Genomic DNA, 19,071 nt, shown 5'->3' with positions numbered 1-19,071 from the left:
CGACAGATGAAAACTCTAAATTGGAAGGGAGTAGTTTGATACAAGATGTCACTGGGTTACCCAGTCAGCGGGAGGAATTTCGAACTGCTCAGCTTGCCGATGAAATCCTGAAAAAGGCCTGGAATGATGCCAGAAACGGCAAAGCTGGCATGTTCGTGTCAGGAAGGAAAAAGTGGAGAAGGAAGGCAGGGAGGTTAACCAGTTTAGCTTAACCGGTTTGCTACCCTACACATGGGAGCGGGATGAGGGGGATGAAAGATGGTGAGAAGAGTTAGAGAGCACATAACACGGCACACACATCGTTAGTTACAGTCTGTCACTCTTGCGCGGTACGTGACATCACTGTCACAGCCGCTTGTCCAAGCCCGTCTCCTTCATAAACCGAAGTAGTCCCTTCGTTGCCTTCAGCTGCGATGTCTTCTGTCGGTGATATGTGAAAATAGTTGCAACTGACAATGGTCTAGTGTCAAGGTGCGCTAGAACGTACGCCAGGGACTGTCTCTGAACATTATATTCAGGACAGTCGCACAGAATGTGTTCCAGCGTCTCCTCGCAAAGACAGGCATTGCAGAGAGTGTTGTCGGCCATTCCAATGCGAAACGAGTAAAATTTCGTGAAGGCCACCCCTAGCCATAAGCGATAAAGCAAAGTGGCCTCACTTCGGCGGAGTCCAGTTGGCATACAGAGATGCATCAAGGAGGGCAGGTCGTGTTGACGATTGCTCCGGTTGGTCTGGCTGCTTGGTGTGCACCATAGAGAGAGTGTGATCTCCCGTGTAAGCACTCGAAGTCTGCTGGCTGCGTCGGCCCGTGAAAGTGGTATGGCCTCTTCGTGTGTGTCTTCAAGAGCTGTCCGAGCGGCTTTATCGGCATCTTCATTTCCTATGACGCCGCAGTGACTTGGCAGCCACTGAAACGTCACGCGATGTCCTTTCTCATGTGATGCATGGAGTAGGCATCTAATATCGAGCACGAGCTGTTCCAATGGCCCGCGACGCAGAGCTGATAGCACAGATTGTAGGGCTGCCTTTGAGTCACTGAAAATTGACCATTGTCGAGGTGGTTCCCGATTGACGAAACAAAATGCAGCGCGAAGAGCAGCTAGTTCCGCAGATGTAGATGTCGTTGGCTGGTCAGTCCTAAAGCTGATGGTAATACCTCTTGCTGGGGCGACCACAGCACCGGACGAACACTGGATGTTTGTGGAACCATCAGTATAAATATGTGCACTGTCCGCGTACCCCTCGTGCAGAAGAAGCAGAGACAGTTGTTTCAGCACAGGCGACGACAGCTCAGACTTTTTCCCCATTCCTGGTACGCTGAGATGGACTGTGGGGCTGACAAGACACCAAGGGGGTATCGATGGTTTAGATGCAGCGGTGAAGCCCGAGGGAAGTTTGTCGTTGTACTTGACGATAGTTTTAGAGAATGATGCTTGGTGCCTGTCTGAAGGTAGTGTTGCAAGGTGGTGATAGGGGGCACGTGCAAAATGTCTGATGCGCGTTCTCAGGGCTTCCACCGTGATGTGAGTTTGCATTGGATGGTCTCGAGCAATCGCAATAGTTGCCTCTGTTGACGTGCATCTGGGCAAACCAAGGCAAACTCTTGAGTGCTTGAGCTTGTGCTGCCTGCAGAACACGAATATTTGTCTTGCAGGTGTTGTTCAGTACAGGTAGACTATATCTTAAAAAACCGAGAGAGAGAGCTCTGTAGAGTCTCAGTATTGCATCTACTGACATCCCCCACGTCTTTCCTGTCAAGTATTTAAACAACTGGGAGGTTCCTGTCAGACGCCGTTTCATGTAGGCCACGTGCGGGCTCCAGCAGAGGTCTCGGTCGATAATTACGCCAGGAAATGTGTGGGTTCTGACGTAGGAAATGGTCCGCCCATTGATTGAGATGACATAAGGCGTCATTTGTTTGCGAGTAAATGTCACTAGGGCGCATATTTCTGGTGATATACTGAGACCTTGTTCGCACAAGTAGCTCGCTGTCAAAGTAGCCGCTCTTTGAAGCCGTGCACGTATCTGAGGACGTGTGACTGCCGAAGTCCAGACACTGATGTCGTCTGCGTATATTGAAATTTTGGTGGTAGTTGGCAAGTATTCAGCAAGCCCACTAAGAGCGAGGTTGAATAGCGTCGAGCTGAGAGCACCGCCTTGAGGAACGCCCCTGCTGGTATAGCGTCGCGTAGTTTGGCCATATCGTCAGTTAACACATAGAATGATCTTGCAGATAGGTAACTTGCAATCCACAATAATACTCGACCACGTAGACCAACCGTCACAAGAGCGTCGAGAACGGCCTCATGTAATACGTTATCGTATGCCCCTTTCACATCTAAGAATAAAGCTGCAGATAAACGTTTACGGGACCTTTCGTGCTGGACATATGAAACGAGATCAACTACATTGTCGATGGAAGAGCGGTCACGTCGGAAACCAGCCATGGAATTCGGATAAATCTTGTAGTGTTCAAGGTACCATTCCAGGCGGCCAAGGATCCATCCGTTCCATTATCTTTCCTACACAGCTGGCCAACCCTATCGGGCGGTAAGAGGTGAGCTCTAGCGGGGATATGCCCTGCTTCAAGATTGGCACCAGGTGGCTCACTTTCCATTCGTCAGGAACATTTCCCTCCTGCCATGAGGTGTTGTAGAGACTCAATAGTGCTATCCGTCCGGATTCTCCGAGATAGCACAAGGCACGGTATGATATACCATCTGGACCCGGAGATGATGAGCGCCTGCAGAGAGCTAGTGCCGTCTCGAGCTCCTCCATTGTAAAAGGAAGGTCCATGCGGCAATCACGGGAATGGGGGACATCAGCTCGGGCTGGAGGATCTGGACGTGTCGCGTGGTCTGCCATCTGCGCACAAAAGTCTTCTGCGACATCGATGTCTTGCCGCTCTTGGAAAAGCACGAGCGCCTTGAATGGAAAACGCTGTTCCGGAAGGCAACGCAGACCTTGCACCGTTTTCCAAATGTGAGACAGTGGCTTGCGGGGGTCGAGTGTCTGGCAAAACGTTGCCCAACGTTCCGACGCTAATCTATTCATTCGACGCTGAATCTTCTTTTGCATCCTCCTGGCTGCCCTAAGGTCGCGGATTGATTTTGTACGCCGATATCGACGTTCCGCCCGGCGACGAAGTGCTCGAAGTCGCTCTAATTGTATGTCGAAGTCGTTTCGCGTGTTAGAGATCGTCAGCATGCGAGTTGCGTTTTGCATCGTATTTTTAATTGTTTGCTCTAACCCAGAGGGTAGGCCCTCGCGGCAGGTATCTTCCATATCAGATTTGAAGTTGGCCCATTGAAACGTCCGAAGGGTATTCCGTGGGCCTGATCTAGACGACAAGCCTTTGATGTTCAGATAGGTGGGAATGTGTTCACTCCCATGTGTCTCAATATCTGGAAACCACTTCACACGTCTGGCGAGAGAGTTGGAGAGGAAAACAAGGTCGAGGCAGCTGCCCTATGTCACGCCTCGAAGAAAGGTGGGGCTACCATCGTTCAATAGAGTAAGGCCATAGTTGTAGGTGATGCTTGCTAATCTTCGTCCTCTTGCATTTGTCTTTGTACATCCCCATGCTGGATGGTGTGCATTGAAATCTCCTATGATGACCCATGGGGCGGGACAAAGACTCAAGATATCCGCTATTTCGTGTCAGACGGACTTTTGTACCATTGGGATTCCTTAGCGGGAGTCAAGGTCAGACAACTGGTCCTACCAGAAGAAAAACGCAATGAGGTATTGCTGCTTGCGCATGAGTCATTGTGGGGTGAACACTTAGGGCCGAAAAAACAAAAAAAACAAAGCTCCGGATAAAGTACAGTTTCTTCTGGCCAGGATTGCTGATAGATCAGTGAGGCTCCGTACCATGTACGTTAGACATGGCTGAAATCAGAATTGCTGATAGATCAGTGCGCCTGCCTACTATGTACGTTAAAACGAGTCTGGGCTCTAACAGTCATTGAGACAGTCGATGAGTGAGACTTCGTTCTCAGTTGTTCAAGTTTGTAATGTATCTGTTTTACCTGCCATGTATATAGAAACGTTTACCTATAAATACTTCTTGTACATCTGATCTCCATCGCTTCCTGCCTGCAATTGATCAACAACTGCCGATCATCGACTGAGAAGCTTCAAGTTCCAACAGAGAAGCGAGGACAAGAAACCGAACGAAACTTTACTAGCAGGATATCACTTTTAAAGCGTGGCGCCCCATCCTCGCTTTGTTCGTGTCAGAAGACAGATGGACCCACACCTTAGTGTTCTGGGATAATTTTTAATATTGCTTTATTGAAGTTGCTCGTACGTATTTACATTGTATAACAATATAAGATAATGCTTTCGCACAAAAGGCATGTCATTGAATACAATTAGATCGTCGAGTGAGAAGTGATCAGAGCCTGTCAATTTGCCAAAAAAACTTGAAATATCACGGTCGCTCAAATTGCTCTCGAAGGTACGTGCAACTAAGCACGTTAATTATCAGACGAGGGCAATCCGCACGCTGCCTGGAGCAACGGATGCATTTTGTCATCGGCTACAGAGTTGCTGTATGTGGCTCCCTTTATGGACTCTCAGCCTATACAGCAACTGCAGCTAGCATCGACGATGCACTGGCTTCTTGTTCTTTGTAGCCGATGTCGAATTTGATGTAAGCGAGTATATTTTTTACCACCGACCCTTCTGCAGGGTGCAGATGGCCCAAGTGTAATTCACTGTATCCGAGTTCGTTATAACCAGGTTCCGCAGTTCCCCGCGTACTACTGGCACTCCGTCGGTTACGAGTCTTGTGGCCACACCGTAGTGAAACGTGGCAGACGGGGAATTAACCGTACCCACAGTTCAGCGCCCAGTGCGGGCTTCGCTTCCTGCCGCGTGCTGTTCTGTCGCTGGACTTCCCGTCTTATGTTGCTCTTTCTGTCTATCCAAATCTGCTTAGGGAATCCACTACGTTGCGCAATATAGTTGACATGTATCTGCCCATCGCGCGAGCGAGCGCAGACGATATTTGTGGCGCAAGTTTAGGGTGTCGGCCGGTTTAGCTGTGCGCTGTGTCGGCCAGTGTTTGCTCGGCCGTGTCAGAGTTTACCACTTCCACGTTTTCCTCTGCGTCTCTCTCTCTCTCTCTCTCTCTCCTTTTTTTTCCCCCATCGGTACAAACAGCTGCATCCCCATAGCTGCGGAAGCAACCTGTCGAATATCCGCGCGTCCCAGTTCACGTGTTCCTGCCGCTGTCCAAGAGGAACGCGCGGCGCCCGTGTCGCAGTGAAGGGGAAGCGAGGCAGTTCCTCGGCGGCGGAAGTGATAGGCGCCCAGTGTGCCCTGGAGAGACGACGACCGTTGCTCGTTCCTCGATCTCGCTTTTTGCGCCACCGAAGGACGTCTTCGGTCTTACTTTTTATTCGCGCGCGTTTACATTCCGTCAAGGACGGAAATTGACGAGCGCGATTTCATCCAAGGCAAGCCTTCGTTCGGCGCCAATATAGCGAGAATGACAGTAACAAAAAAAAGGAGAGAAAAAAAAAGAAAAAGTGGAACGAACTAACCTTTCGCGGCCGAGACTCGCGCGCAGGCGCGCGTGTGTTCGCCGGATTGGCCGGCCCTCCTTCGCGCAGGGCCCTTTTGTTCTGGTTCCTTTGAGGCAAGCTCGCGCGCGCTGCGGCGGCGGCCAGTGGCGCGTCCGGCGCGCTCATCGCAAGCGCGTATAGACGCTCTGGCGCGTCCCTCGCCATGCGGCCAGTTGTGCGCCGCCGTTAGGTTGTCCTCGATATTGTTGCCCAAATCGCCTGCCGAAGGATGCACCATCCTTGAAACAATTGGTGCGCGTTTCCGTGGCCTTTTCCCTTCTCCCCGTTTCTCTCCCTCTCTGCGTCTTTCTGCGTTCATCGCTGCTTTACGTACCTTTCTTGTTTCTTGCTCGCTTCCGTTCCGCCCTTGGATTGGGAGGTCAGAAAAAAGAAAGCATAAAACGAGAGGAACAGAAATGTGTTCAGTTTTGATTTTTCTTCGCGATTGTGCTTCTTTCCTTTTCTGTATTTTTTTTTCGGTTCTTGCCGGTCGCTTAATAAAGCTGAAATACTAATTCATTTTTACTATAGCTTTCTAAATATGTTGTGTCACGTGGTGGCGATCAAGTATGGTCTATTGTACGCATATGGGCTGACAAGTACTCACTGCTGGGGCTGTTCATGCCGGAGAAAGAAATAATAGTGCTTTATTTTGAAAGAAACCGTCCCAGATTCAGGTGAACCTATTTGAAGTCATGTCAGCTTGCAATGCATTTTTCCGTCGGTGTTTTCCTTGTGCGTTTACAGTCCTTAAAAATCGAATACCAACGTGCCCACACTGCCACATTGCTGAACTTTCATCGCTCACGTTCTGCCCGTGATTCGGAGCAGGCACTACGCGTGGGAACTTGCAGTATAGACGACCGCACGCCAAGTTTCATCCTAGACGCCAGCGCTCGTTTCTCCCCTGGCGGAACGATTTCATCTCCAACGGGTGTAGGCTTCCGCCGCCGCTTCCCTTCACGGTCGCGCGCGCGTTCAGTTCGCGCTGCGCGCGAAACGTCTCGTGTTCGCGACGGCGCCTCTTCGGATGACCGGAAATTATTATTGTGTTGTTAACTGTCACGACAGCAATGTAAATACGAAAGGGTTCATTCCACCAGTGAAATTCTACCGATTCACAAGAAAATGGTACGAAAAATGCAGACGACAGACATGGATTACTGCGGTGCGCCGAGCGAAGTAAACAACTGGCAAACGAAGCGACCTCATTCATTGATCACTCCTGAGTGTATGACGGTTTTATATGTAACCCACATGAATTTAATAATTACTCGGTACATAATCCTTTTATTCATATAAAAACTAAGTTGTTCGACGAGCGCTTGTCCTGTCTTCTTTCTCGTGTTTCGTTTGTGTGTGCGCTGCCCAAGAATGAAAACCACTTCTGTTGTATGCGCTAGCAGTGGCCGAAGCTCACGCGTCCCGAGAAATCGAATATGTGCACGATGCATTGAACATGACCGGAGTTCGTTCCCGCTTCACCACTGCACCGATCGATCGAGTTACTGGACGATACGCGCCCGCGTCTTGGTCGCGTCGGCATTGGTGAAGCAGGAATGATTACTAATACTTTCAACTTCCGTCTCTTGAGCACTGTTAAAAAATGGCCAAGCTGTCTACATTGCTGTCTATATTCCATATTGTAGGGGACGTACTAGTTAAAGTTGTGTGCGCATGTCGTACTTGTGCTATGCAGCGATATATTTTGTTTATTTCCGCACAGTGTCGATGGAAGTCCGTTGTCGCCATCAGAGGCAACACAGATTTGTAGCAAACATATTGTGAGAAACTGCAAAAATGACTTTTTCCGGCGGCACACACTGACGATTTTTCCGGCGGCACATACGATGTCGTTTCCAATTACCTGCTCAGCGTCACTTACATGGTTAAGCAGACGCTGCCCTTTCGCCGCATTGCAGCCATAAAAATATACGTCAAGCGTACCCATCTTCTTAAAGGCAAATAGAAGCGTGTACAGTCTGTTTCACACTTAAGGGAAAACTCGGAACGTATTGCATCGCGATGCGGCAAGGAATTGAGTCGTGCGGCGGCAGCAGCTCGAGCAGCCGCAGACGCTCGAGAGGCGGAGTCGTGATCTGCGTCGTCTGCTACGGCGGCGCGCGTTGGCCGCATTGTCGGGAAGCGTGCTACTGCCAGGGGCAGTGCACCGATTTCATCGGTACTGCGGGAACTGAGCTGATATTCTTCACTAAACGTTGTGCCTCGCCAAACTCGGAACCTTCATCGGCGATAAAGGAGTTCCACAAACTTCTTTTGACAGCATGCTTCGTTTGTTCTTTCGAATGGCCGGGGTACTGAGCGCGTGCACGTATTTCTTCACTGTGTGTGCTACCGTAGTAAGCAGCGACAAGACGCACTAAGATGTGCGCGCAACGTGCTCAGTCTTTGTTTGACTCGAAAGGAAAACAAAGCACTCAACAATGATAACTGTGGGGGTCGAACACGATAAAACAAACGGATACGATTAAAGGAAAGGTTTAGGTTAAGACAATGAGCTGGAAGTGATTTTTCTCGACAATCATTCGCGGCACCAGACAGACCCTGCTCGCCGGCGGGGAATTGGACACGTCACGCTCGGAACTACAGTTAGTATCTCGTCATGTCCCCAGCGGCAACGATGACAGCGCTCATCCTGGAAGGCAGTGAAGTGTAAAATGACTTGATCAGGGATGTGTTCATTCGCAGCACGTCTCAGTCGCTGACGATGGTGGATCGAACCCTATCCGCGGGCGACTGATAGAGGGGATGATGCGGCAGCGATACTTTCAACGAGCCCCAGACATTTTAAATGATGTTGGCGCCCGGGGATCGAGGCGGCCACTCCAAGAGAGTGACTGCGCGCTGCTCTTCCAGCAGATCTTGCACAACACGAGCAGTGCGGATCGGCCACCTATCGCGTTAGAATATATAGTCGTCTTCCAGAAACGGGCCGTCAAGAATGTATGGAATCAGTACGTCATCTATGACTGCCCTGCAGCGATGAACTTACCTTCGAGGCGTATCAGTGGGCGTCGCACAACGCTTAGTAAAACATACTGGCTCATTTCACGCAGTAACGATGAGATCGGCGCCCTGCAACTGACAGTAGAACGCTTCCCGACAAATGCGGCCAGCGCGCGTCGCCGTAGCAGACGACGCCGTTCAAGATCCCGCCCCTCGAGCACCTGCGCGAGCTGCTGCCGCCGCCTGACTCAAGCGCTCGCCGCATCGCGATGCAATGCGCTCCGAGTTTTCCCCTAAATGTGAAACAGACTGTACTACACCCTTCGAATGAAATGTCCACGCGCGCACACGTAGGCACACACCGCGCGCCGCACGAAACGTGCCCAAACACGCGCAGTGCAGGAGGCAATCAAGGCGGTGCGAACGAGAGGTGGGAGAGGGGTACCACCCGCTAATAGAATTTTGCTTCGCATGCGGCGCTCTCAACGCCGGCGCAGCAGCGCCGCTCTCGGTGCCGTTCTTGTCCATGCATACGCTCATCGAACAAGTACGCGCTGAACGGTACTGAACGTCATCGTTTTTTATTTTTGTCATAACCGGTACAAAACTTCCATGTGTAAATAAAACCATTAAGTGACTGACTAATGCCGCAAAAAAGAAAAGAAATCAACAACAACAACAACAAAAAGGAAGCAGCTTATTTTTTCCCAACTGGACAAGAGGTCTCAGGGTGTAAGTTTTGCTACGTGGAGATCCGTGTATAATCGATCGTCTCGTCTGGTACACGGGCACAGGCGAGCGAATAAAAAACAATATAGGAACACTGACCGAGCACATATGAAGTGATCAGCAGTGATTGAACAAGGGATGTCTTCATCTGCCCTGACGAAGACTTCACTTCTCGAAATTTGGCCAGCATGTCTTTCGAGTCGAAGTCTGTTGCTAAGAGAGATCTATTTATTTCATCAACACCACGCGCCCGCCAGTGTTAGTTTCCCTTTGCGCCTTTGGTGCACGTGACAAAAAGCGTGTGAGGTAAGCTTGCGAAGCAAGCGTGCATAAAGTAATTAATTGTCTTACCGCACATATTGCAATTTACGAATTGTCGCCGTTGAGTTTACAAGGCGTATCGACTTAGAATTATTTTTCAGTATGACACCAGTATTGAAATATTCATTGCCAGAGCGTATGAAATGAATGCCCATGAAATGCATGGGCGTTCCAGTTGAATTTGTGCTTGAATGCAGGAAAGAGCGTTCTCTTTTAAAAAAAAAGAGAAAAGAGTGGAACAACAGTGCATTTTTACTGCTAGTTTAATGGCGCTTATCTCGAAGCCCATGTGATCCTCGAAATTCGTTCTAAGTGCATATGTAGTGCTGACTCACTGGCTACAATTCGTAAATCGGAATATGTATAGTAAAGTAATTATATTAAAAGATAATTAGTCAGTTTTTATTTTGTGAGTTACGCGTTTCGATTTCTCGTGTGAGTAATATCCGTCGCTTTGAGTAATCCAACTCAAGGGCTACGATTACGATATATCTGCCGCAGGCAATTTTTTAAAAAATTTAAAAATGATCACCCCGCATATTAATTAATGTTACGAGCCAATGGCAAGGTGTTCTCTTGCGACCGAAGAGCTTTGTAAAATCGGTCCCTGATCTTTTTTGCGAGTGTGTGATGACGGAAGTCGGGGACACTGTGTAGAGCGATCGAGGCTTTCTTTAGCGGTTGCCGATACCTCGTGGCAAGAACTCATTCTTGCTCAATCACAACCCAAGTGCAGCTGGTTGGCAATCGTGCCTGCAACTTTCGCATCATTTGCGGGGAAACCTCGCCATGGTGCATGGTATTCTATTTTATACTCCTGCTTCAGAAGGAGTCCGATTGGAGCTGTTTCGTAGGTGAAAGGCGTCGTGAACTTGTCGTCCGGCGCGTATACGAGGCATCCTGCATACGCAGGAGCGGAATCAACGAACTTAAGGTCATCGTAGCCCACAGCCCGCCATATATATAGATGGGGAGAAAACTGGTCGCAATCCTTCAGACCGAGCGTCCGCACGTTTGTGCAAGCAAGGAGGTATAGGCGCGGATCATGTCTCTGACGGCCAGTCTCGTTTTGTACGTCGGTATACGACGGGATGCGTGGCTTAATAGAGGTCATACCGACCGTTTTTAGTGCGGAAGAGAGAAAAAAAAAGCATATGAAGGAATAGTCGCTTTTTCTCGCAGCAACCTATTAGTGTGGCTGCAGGTCGTTGGGAAACGCGTGATACCGAGTTACCGAACTCACCGATAAAAGCTTGCTAATTAACTTTGGAGCGGTGCCTATAAGGTCCCCCATGACATTCAGTCACAGAATTTAAGCCAGTGTTCAAGAGTAGCTCGCTAACTAGTAAGCCCTGGTCGAGTGATATAGCTTCAACATGCCCGTCTCCGGAGTTCGCTGCCAAATGCGTTCTGATTCCACTTATTGCTATCCTCACTCCTTCGGCGCTCGGAAGCTGTTGCCCACCCCCTTCCGCCATCGTCGACAGGAAAATATTGACGTGAACGTTTTGTTTAATCTATTTAGTTCATGTGATAGGGAGTTGTTAGTTGAACTTTGACTTTGATTATGTTTACCGGGAATACGCCCCGCGCGTTCTCTGCCGTATACATGTTCCCGATGTATGCGCCCTTGTATACGAACGCATTACGTCCACACCTCCCGTCACCGCCCGCGCTGCCGGTTCTGCTTAGCATTACCGCGTTTACCGAGCACATTCAGCTTCCTATATAGGCTCACTGTCTCGCTGTATTTTTTCCAGGAATTCGTCTATACGACACGCGCAGTACGAGCAGGCTGTGACGTCGCAATTTGTTACAATGGAGTGTGGGCGGTGTTTAGTTTAAAGGAGCGATTCTGTTTGGTTGCGAGCATTGGTGCAACTGGCCTTCATCTGAGTCCCGGAGCATCTTTGCGCTCCTCGTCCTTGGGCGGGGCTTGTGGCCACACCAGAGCACACTTTCACTGAGGCTCGGCCAGCGTAGCCAGAGTCCCCCCATTGTCGCCTTCTCGTCGTGTGAAGGTGACAGCTATAACTGTAACGAGTGGCCCAAGTTCTTTATTTTGTGAGCCAGTAGCGACGAGAGGAGTATAGCAATAGTATTTGCCATGGCGTGAACCACTCATGATATTTCCCCATCAGTCAATAAAAAAAACTTAAGCATGTATAAAATGAAAGCACGAAAAAGTGAACGCTGTTCCTGGCCCTCTTGCAGATTGAGATTGTGTTTAGCAGTTTGTACGTGTGTGCATTTTCAAGCGGCACTGAAGGTCCGCTCCGTCCGTTTTCCATCGTCAGCAGCGCCCGAAATGACGGGGCGCGATTGCTGTTTGTCACTAAGGGTGCCACTGTATCCCATAGATGTCGCTACACACAGCAACAACAAAAGCGTTGTCTTTTTGGGCGCGCCGACTCACTCAACTCCCACTCCAAGTATGGCATGGGAGGCTTCAAGCGGTAGAGGAGAGAATGCTATCGTGGTTCAGGGTGTCTGCAGACTTTATTTGTCGCCATATTTACGATGTATGCTTATAGAATTACCTGTGACGTTCGTCGGGGTGATATCATTGGCTTCTCATGATATGACTAATAAAAATCGGGCCCCTCGGTTAACCCCCTTTCTCTTCGTCGGGGTGGCCATTTTTGTTGCTCATTTCGCCTCGTTTAGTGCGTTTAGCGTAGTTTTGCCCTTTTAACCTTATCGTTTGTGCCAGACGGTCAACACGCGCTCTGGTCATGGCATATGCACTATGTGCATGCGCGGCTGGTTGGGTCGCTGGTGCTAACGGTGCCACGGCAGTGCTGCGCAGAAGCGTTCTGCACTGTAATGCTTGCCTATGGCACGCTGTAAGCAGCGTGCACGCGAGGTGCATGTCACGTCGGCGGCCCTTAATACTCGCAGTGATGTTACCGCTATTACGAGTCGCAACTGAGTATGTTTTCATCATTCATTTGATGGCTTGCAGGGGTCGCGTCTTCACACTTGGATGGTGCGTTTGTACTTCAGAATCAATACGCGGCGGGGAACCCTGAAATTGTGTACTCTATTTCGTGGCGCGTGCCTCGTCCAGCAAATTGTTGTTACGCTACTCGCAAACGTTGGGCTTGATGCTTTGCAACAACTACACCGCCCATATGCACACTGCGCTGCTGCGTGTGATATGAGAGAGCAGAAAAACAGCACACTGCAATATAATTTACACCCTTAAAAGTGAAAAGGGTGTAAATGTGTATATAACTCTCACCCTTAGGGTGTTATCTATATAATGGACACCCTAAAATAATTTACACCCTTAAAAGTGAAAAAGGGTGTAAATGTGTCTATAACTCACACCCTTAGGATGTTATCTATATAATGGACACCATAAGGGTGTCAGTTATAGACACATTTAGACCCTTTTTCACTTTTTAGGGTGTAAATTATCTTACAGTGAAGCGCCGCTGTAATGGGCCGTATTATTATGCACGATTAGGGTCACGTAGATGTTATAATTTGGCTCGATGTGATCTCAGTGAACGCGTTTCCAGTACAGTAAGCACATTCGCGATGTGCGTACATCTTTATTAAGATGTCTTCATCTTTTGGCGTCTTTGGCGTGTTGCCTGCACTTCTGCCGGAGGTGGCGGTGCGTTGCATGAGATCTAGAGAAGCATAAGAATCTCACTTTGCCTTGCGAGCGAGGCGGCAGAAATGGGGAAGGTAGAAGGACTGGAAGGGGGGGGGATAGAAACTTAATTAACATAATTAAAGTTCACTTCATTCTTCTCTTTACGCGCGGTGCGCAAGCGTCCCTTGATGTGGTTCACCCCGAAAGAACCTCGCGCCCGGTCGTGCTTTCTCCAAAAACAGCATTTACGCTGACCAGTAAAAAAGGCGCAGGGGCGTTTGTGCAAGCCATCGCTCCGCAGGAAAACCTTTGGCTCACAGTGTGCGGCGACTGAGAGGAGGAAGGGAAACAGTCCTGAGCCTTCAAGTTCGACGATGAGGGACTCGTTGGGAATCGGCGTTTGTCTGCACCTTAACAACGGAACATATATGCGGTAGGGATTGTGAGGGCCACGGATTTTTGTGCCGGTACTGCGGCTTGAGCGGAGGCGTACGTTATATGCTTGTATATTTCAGGTACGCGGGAGCTCGGAGGCGAGCATCGAGGCAATCAAAATAGAGGTGTCGTAAACCTCCGAAGCCATGGAGTTGGCTAATACTTTTCCGCGTTCTCCTCTTAATGGTGCAGTACATTTACGCTTTTCGAAATACTTTTGAGGTATAAATTTAATCATAAAATTGGTTTCATATTCGTTCATCCTACTTTAAATGAGACCTGTTGAAATCATTTTATTATCTAGGAAAGTAAATTACAAAACATTTTTTTTTCTTTTTTTTTTTTGTTCCCTTCTTTGTAGGCAATGCAGTGTGGTGGCAAAGCATCATAGCCGTGCGTTTATTGGCTGCAGCCGAACTAATCTGAAGTGCGAAGCGCATAATAATTTTGAGCGCTGCATAGGTAAAATTTGGAGGTTAGCACAATTTCGAATATATTGATCAAATTATGGAAGGATGCAATTTCATGTATGGTGCTCCTTTGTTATTTGGTCCGACTTGACTGTCACGTGACCTACCTGCAGGATCACTGGATTGGTGAATACGGCGAGACGCGTATGCCATTGTTTTAATCTACCCTTGTGCCATTTTAAGGAATAATAAATAAATAAATAAATAAATAAATCATTAAATAAATAAATAAATGAGAAATTTCATATTCTATACTACTTTTGATGTGATAAGTTAAATTCATTTTACACTGCGCTGTAGAATTATAAAGCAATTATTTTTGTCTTTGTGATATGGAAGTGGATGGCGAGGAGTAGTGCTGCTTGCTCGGTTCGTCCTCGAGCACACTTAAGCCATAATTTCAGCCACGAAAGGAGGAATTTTGTACACTGAGATGCCATTTTCACTGTGAATCGTTAAAACCATTTTGTGAACTCGGATAGTAAGCCCATCACTCAGCTTTTCTTCACCTGTAATGAAGCACAGTTGCGGAATAACTGCTACAAAACCCGCTTCCGAGTCCGAGCTCATGGTTTGAACCCACGTAATTTCTTAAACTTTTCTCGTTCTTCATTTTAGTGTCTGAGGCTTCGAACGTGATGTTACGAGGCGCCGTCATGTTACAAAGGGTTGTGTTACCGTGACGGGAAACATTCTTTTAGGCACGATTTGTCACGATCCGCTAACGTTACCTAGCGCCTGAGGTGCAATGACCGGCTCTTCAAAACAGCGGTGGGTTTTGGATTTATTGTTCGAATACCTCTCAGAAATTGACCTTCTTGGAAAGCTTTAAATATTCACTTTATGATTTAGAAAAGCGTCAATTAGCCCATCGTCTCACCTGTAAATATCATTATCATGTTCAGTCGCGCGTTGCATGTTTATTTTTACTCCTTTCTTTCTTTCTTTCTTTCTTTCTTTCTTTCTTTCTTTCACTCTTCTCTAGAATCTTTAAACCCATTGCCCTCCCTATGCACAGTATGTCAAAGGTTGTGTACACGCCGACAAAAATCTCTGCCTATCTAATAAAGAAAGCTTCTCCCTCTCTCTCTGTCTGTCTACAAAGGGTGATGATTTTACAGGGATATCCAGATACTGAGCTCATAACAGTTTAGCGCTCTAAAACTTAATCGAAAGATTGATTGCAGCCTATTCAGCCATTGTTGTGGGTGTTGTGCACGAACGCAAAAGTGCGATGGAAAGAAAACTTTTTTGAGGACGTTTTCGACGTCCTGTTAACTGCATGAAACTCGGTGCTTCTAATCCACGCGACCAGCTTCACAATCCTAAAGCAAACACAACGGCAGCGCACACTACCGCTTATCGAAGGAAACAAAGTGCGCCACAGTTATGGCCCTCTCGATTTAGTGAAAATGCTGTCTGATGTGTACTCGCGAGGCGAAGGCCTTGTCAGGAGACATACGTGTTTCCTTTTGCCACGCCTCGTGGACATATCTACAACATTGTATTTATGTCCGAAATAAAGATTGATTGATTGATTGATTGATTGATTGATTGATTGATTGATTGATTGATTGATTGATTGATTGATTGATTGATTGATTGATTGATAGTAAAGACATAGCAGGCTGATCATGTGCACGGTCAACTAAATCTTTTGAGCATGCATTTATGATCAGCATACATTTACGATCCCATATGGCACGCACGAGCAAGCCTCTGATTATTACATGTATAGATAATTATGTAGATCAAACGAAGTTAAGCGCGAAACTAAATTCTTCTGATTGCTTATCAGCGCTTGAGCACGATCTCCGACTGTCCTTTGTGGGCTTTCTGGAACGGAAGATGATAGTGCATGCGCTGTCCGAATGATTACAATTACGAGCAAACCTCTGATTATTAGATGTATAGATACTTATGTAGGTCAAAGGAAGTTAAGCGCGAAACTAAATTCTTCTGGTTGCTTATCAGTGCTTGAGCGCGATCTCCGACTGTCATTTGTGGGCTTTGTGGAACGGAATATGATAGAAGGCCGATTTGTGCAGTGCGCTCTGATGGCTCATCGTGCATGCGCTGTCCGAATGATTACAATTTCTAGTTAAGAAGTAAATTATGGGGTTTTACTTGCCAAAACCGCGATATATATAATTATGAGACACACACAATTTCTAGTTAAGAAGTAAATTATGGGGTTTTACTTGCCAAAACCACGATCTAATTATGAGGCGTTCCGTAGTGAGGCACTCCGGAATAATTCGGACCACCTGGGCTTCTTTAAAGTGCACCTTAGTCTAAGTACACGGGTAGTTTTTGCATTTCGCCCCATCGAAATGCGGCCGCCGTGACCGGGATTCGATGCCGCGACCTCGTGCTTAGCACCGCAACACCATAGCCACTAAGCAACCACGCCGGCTCACTTTCTAGTTAAACCGCCGTATTTGTCTGGCCGCAATAACAGCACTGCCCCAAAAAGTAAGTGTGGCGCACCATGCTTCGATAAGCGGTGGTGTGCGCTGCGGTTGTGTTTGTTTGCTTTAGGATTGTGAAGTTGGTCGCGTGGATTAGAAGCACTGAGGCAGAAAAAAAAAATTGTCACACTTTTAGTTTGTAGGTATGAGACATTTGTCATTCGGCGGATGCGAGTAACCCTTCTAATATGTACTGTATGAAAAAGCACGTATTGTGGAACCGTTCGGAGCAGTGCGCGAGGCGCAAGGATAAGAGATGGGCCGATTTCAACCTTCTTTTTTTTTTTTTTCGGGTGCGTAACGAAATCATGCCATTCCTCTGTTATCTCGCCGATTGTGGCAAACAAAACGTATCACCGCCGGCCGATAATGACGTTCGAGGTTAGCAGCAGCAGCAGCTGTCCACAACGCGCACTTTCCTTCCTGTCTTTCCGCACTGTTACTTTTCTTGTTTTCCGGTGCCCTTCGCACTATGTTTGCATGGCCGGAGTCGCAAAGCCGCACTGCACACCGCCTGTTTTGCGCCAACCTTCCTTTGCGGGCGGTGCGGCGTTTTTTCCAGCGGTTGCAACGCCGCGACGACGCACATGGCCGTGCGGCCCGTGTTGGTGAATGTACTGGAGGAATGTGCACGTGTACACGGGATCTCGCGAGCGTATAGTTTACGCAGAAATATTTCTGTAGATGTAAATAAATAAATAAATAAGTCAACGAGAACCAGGGGCGAAATTATGGTGGGTCAGTCCAATAATTGTGCGTGTGCGTGTGTTCGCGCGTGCGCGCAAGTGGTACTCGTTTCACAATTATGAAAAGCCGTATGGAAAGCTGCAAGCCGTCGCCCAGAATTGATGTTATAAAGCAGGCGAAAAAAGGAGGACGTGTAGTAGCGATACTGACCTCAGTGCGCTCTCGGTGGCGACGGCAGTTTGCCACCGGAAGGCTGACGCAGCTGTGATTTCCTGAACAGCGCATTTTTTATAAGGCACGATTAAGCGTATACCTTTCAACAGAAACGAAGCGATCAAGGGAGGTAAAGCACCGTGCTGTTCTCTGCATTACACCTATAATGCCTCCGCACGCAGTTGGGTTATTCGCGATGCGTGCACCTATCAGTTGAAATTTACGAAAACAAAAGGCTCCTGAGCTGATGCAGTGAGAGGTTGTAGGTGCCCTGGTTGCTGTCGCCGTGGGTCGCCGCGGTTGTGGAAATTGGAGCCGCATCCCTCGCGAGGTGATGGCCGCGTCTCCGTTCTCTCTGTTCCCGTGTCGTCTGCCACGAGCCCCCTTCCGTAAGTCTGCCCATGACGAGGGCAGTTTATTTTGCCGCCTATGGGCAATTTTTATAACTGTCATACTGGCAGTCTCGATCATTATCAAGGTCGATCGGCACCGAACCTTTCGAGCACGATTAAAGCGTGGGTCAAAAAAATATGGCAGGATCGGAATCAAGCGTGCTTTTAAATGGTCGTGTAACACGGATCTACCTCTACGGATTCATACACGCTGACATGTTTTCGGGTGACACTGCTCTCAGTGTCGGTCAGTGGGCGACCCAACATCTTCGGTTGTGTTGGGGTATGACGCTGCGTCCCGATAATATGACATGCGGTGTGAAACGGATGGCTTGCTTCGACTGGTAGAAGCTGTGGTAAACTTTCGTTATTTTCCTTTCTTTCCTTGTTTCTTTTTCATTATTATTATTTGTGGTGCGCAGTGGTTTAAGTTAACGCGTCCTCTCATTAATAAGAGATGTCTACAGGATTGCTGCGATGTAGTCGAATCGGCGTACCACCGTGTGTTGGCCCGCAACCCATATGCAGATGTAACCGACCTCAGCGTCTGGTTTTGCAATACATTTATGCCTCAGTTTCTTTCTACTTGAGGTTGTTATGCAGACGCGGGACTACACCATGCACAACAGAAGATGACAGCGGCACCTTGTCCTCTATGTCACAAATGGGCGGGCGCGCACTGCAAAACAACGTTGTACTGCATGCAGCGTGGGCACCCGATGGCGCTCACGAGCCCTTCTGCGTGCATTTTAAGTATCTGCAGAGCCAGTCACTAGTAAGTAGAGGAAGATCCCCTTCCGATAGTAACAAAAAAGAGGCAAGGACACCGTAACTGTATAACTGGGGAGGACACCTCAACCCGTGACCTCGACTATGCCTTAGTGGAGGGGAGAAGGAATCTCGGAAAGAGGGCGAGTTTTTTGTCGAACGCTTCTCGGCAGAGGCGCCAAGCTTGGTAGCTAAATTTTCCGAGAGGGCCGTGTGAAATGGGCAACTGCGCTGTGCTTTTCCGGCGCCGTTCTCGACGCTGACGGATGTTGCGGCACATTATGTACCCACGTAGAATTCGCTTGCAGTAAATTTTGTACCTGTATTCATGCCCTTCCCAGGTGGCGTGGAATAGGCGCCGAAGCAGTGCGTAGAGTCGGTCAGTGTGTCTTCGAACTTGCATTAGGAAAGTGCCGGCGGCGCCGCCCTGTCTCGCG

At 48.3% G+C, this 19,071-nt stretch overlaps 1 protein-coding gene across 1 annotated transcript in view; it reads left to right on the top strand.

Moving 5' to 3' along the window:
- Positions 1–19,071, top strand: part of ftz-f1 (ftz transcription factor 1) — a 370,978-nt gene that overhangs the window by 181,269 nt on the left and 170,638 nt on the right. The window lies entirely within an intron of this gene.

The sequence above is a fragment of the Dermacentor variabilis genome, chromosome 1 (genome assembly GCF_050947875.1).
Source record: "Dermacentor variabilis isolate Ectoservices chromosome 1, ASM5094787v1, whole genome shotgun sequence".
Classification (NCBI taxonomy): domain Eukaryota; kingdom Metazoa; phylum Arthropoda; class Arachnida; order Ixodida; family Ixodidae; genus Dermacentor; species Dermacentor variabilis.
This window is presented reverse-complemented; position numbering and strand designations above follow the sequence as displayed.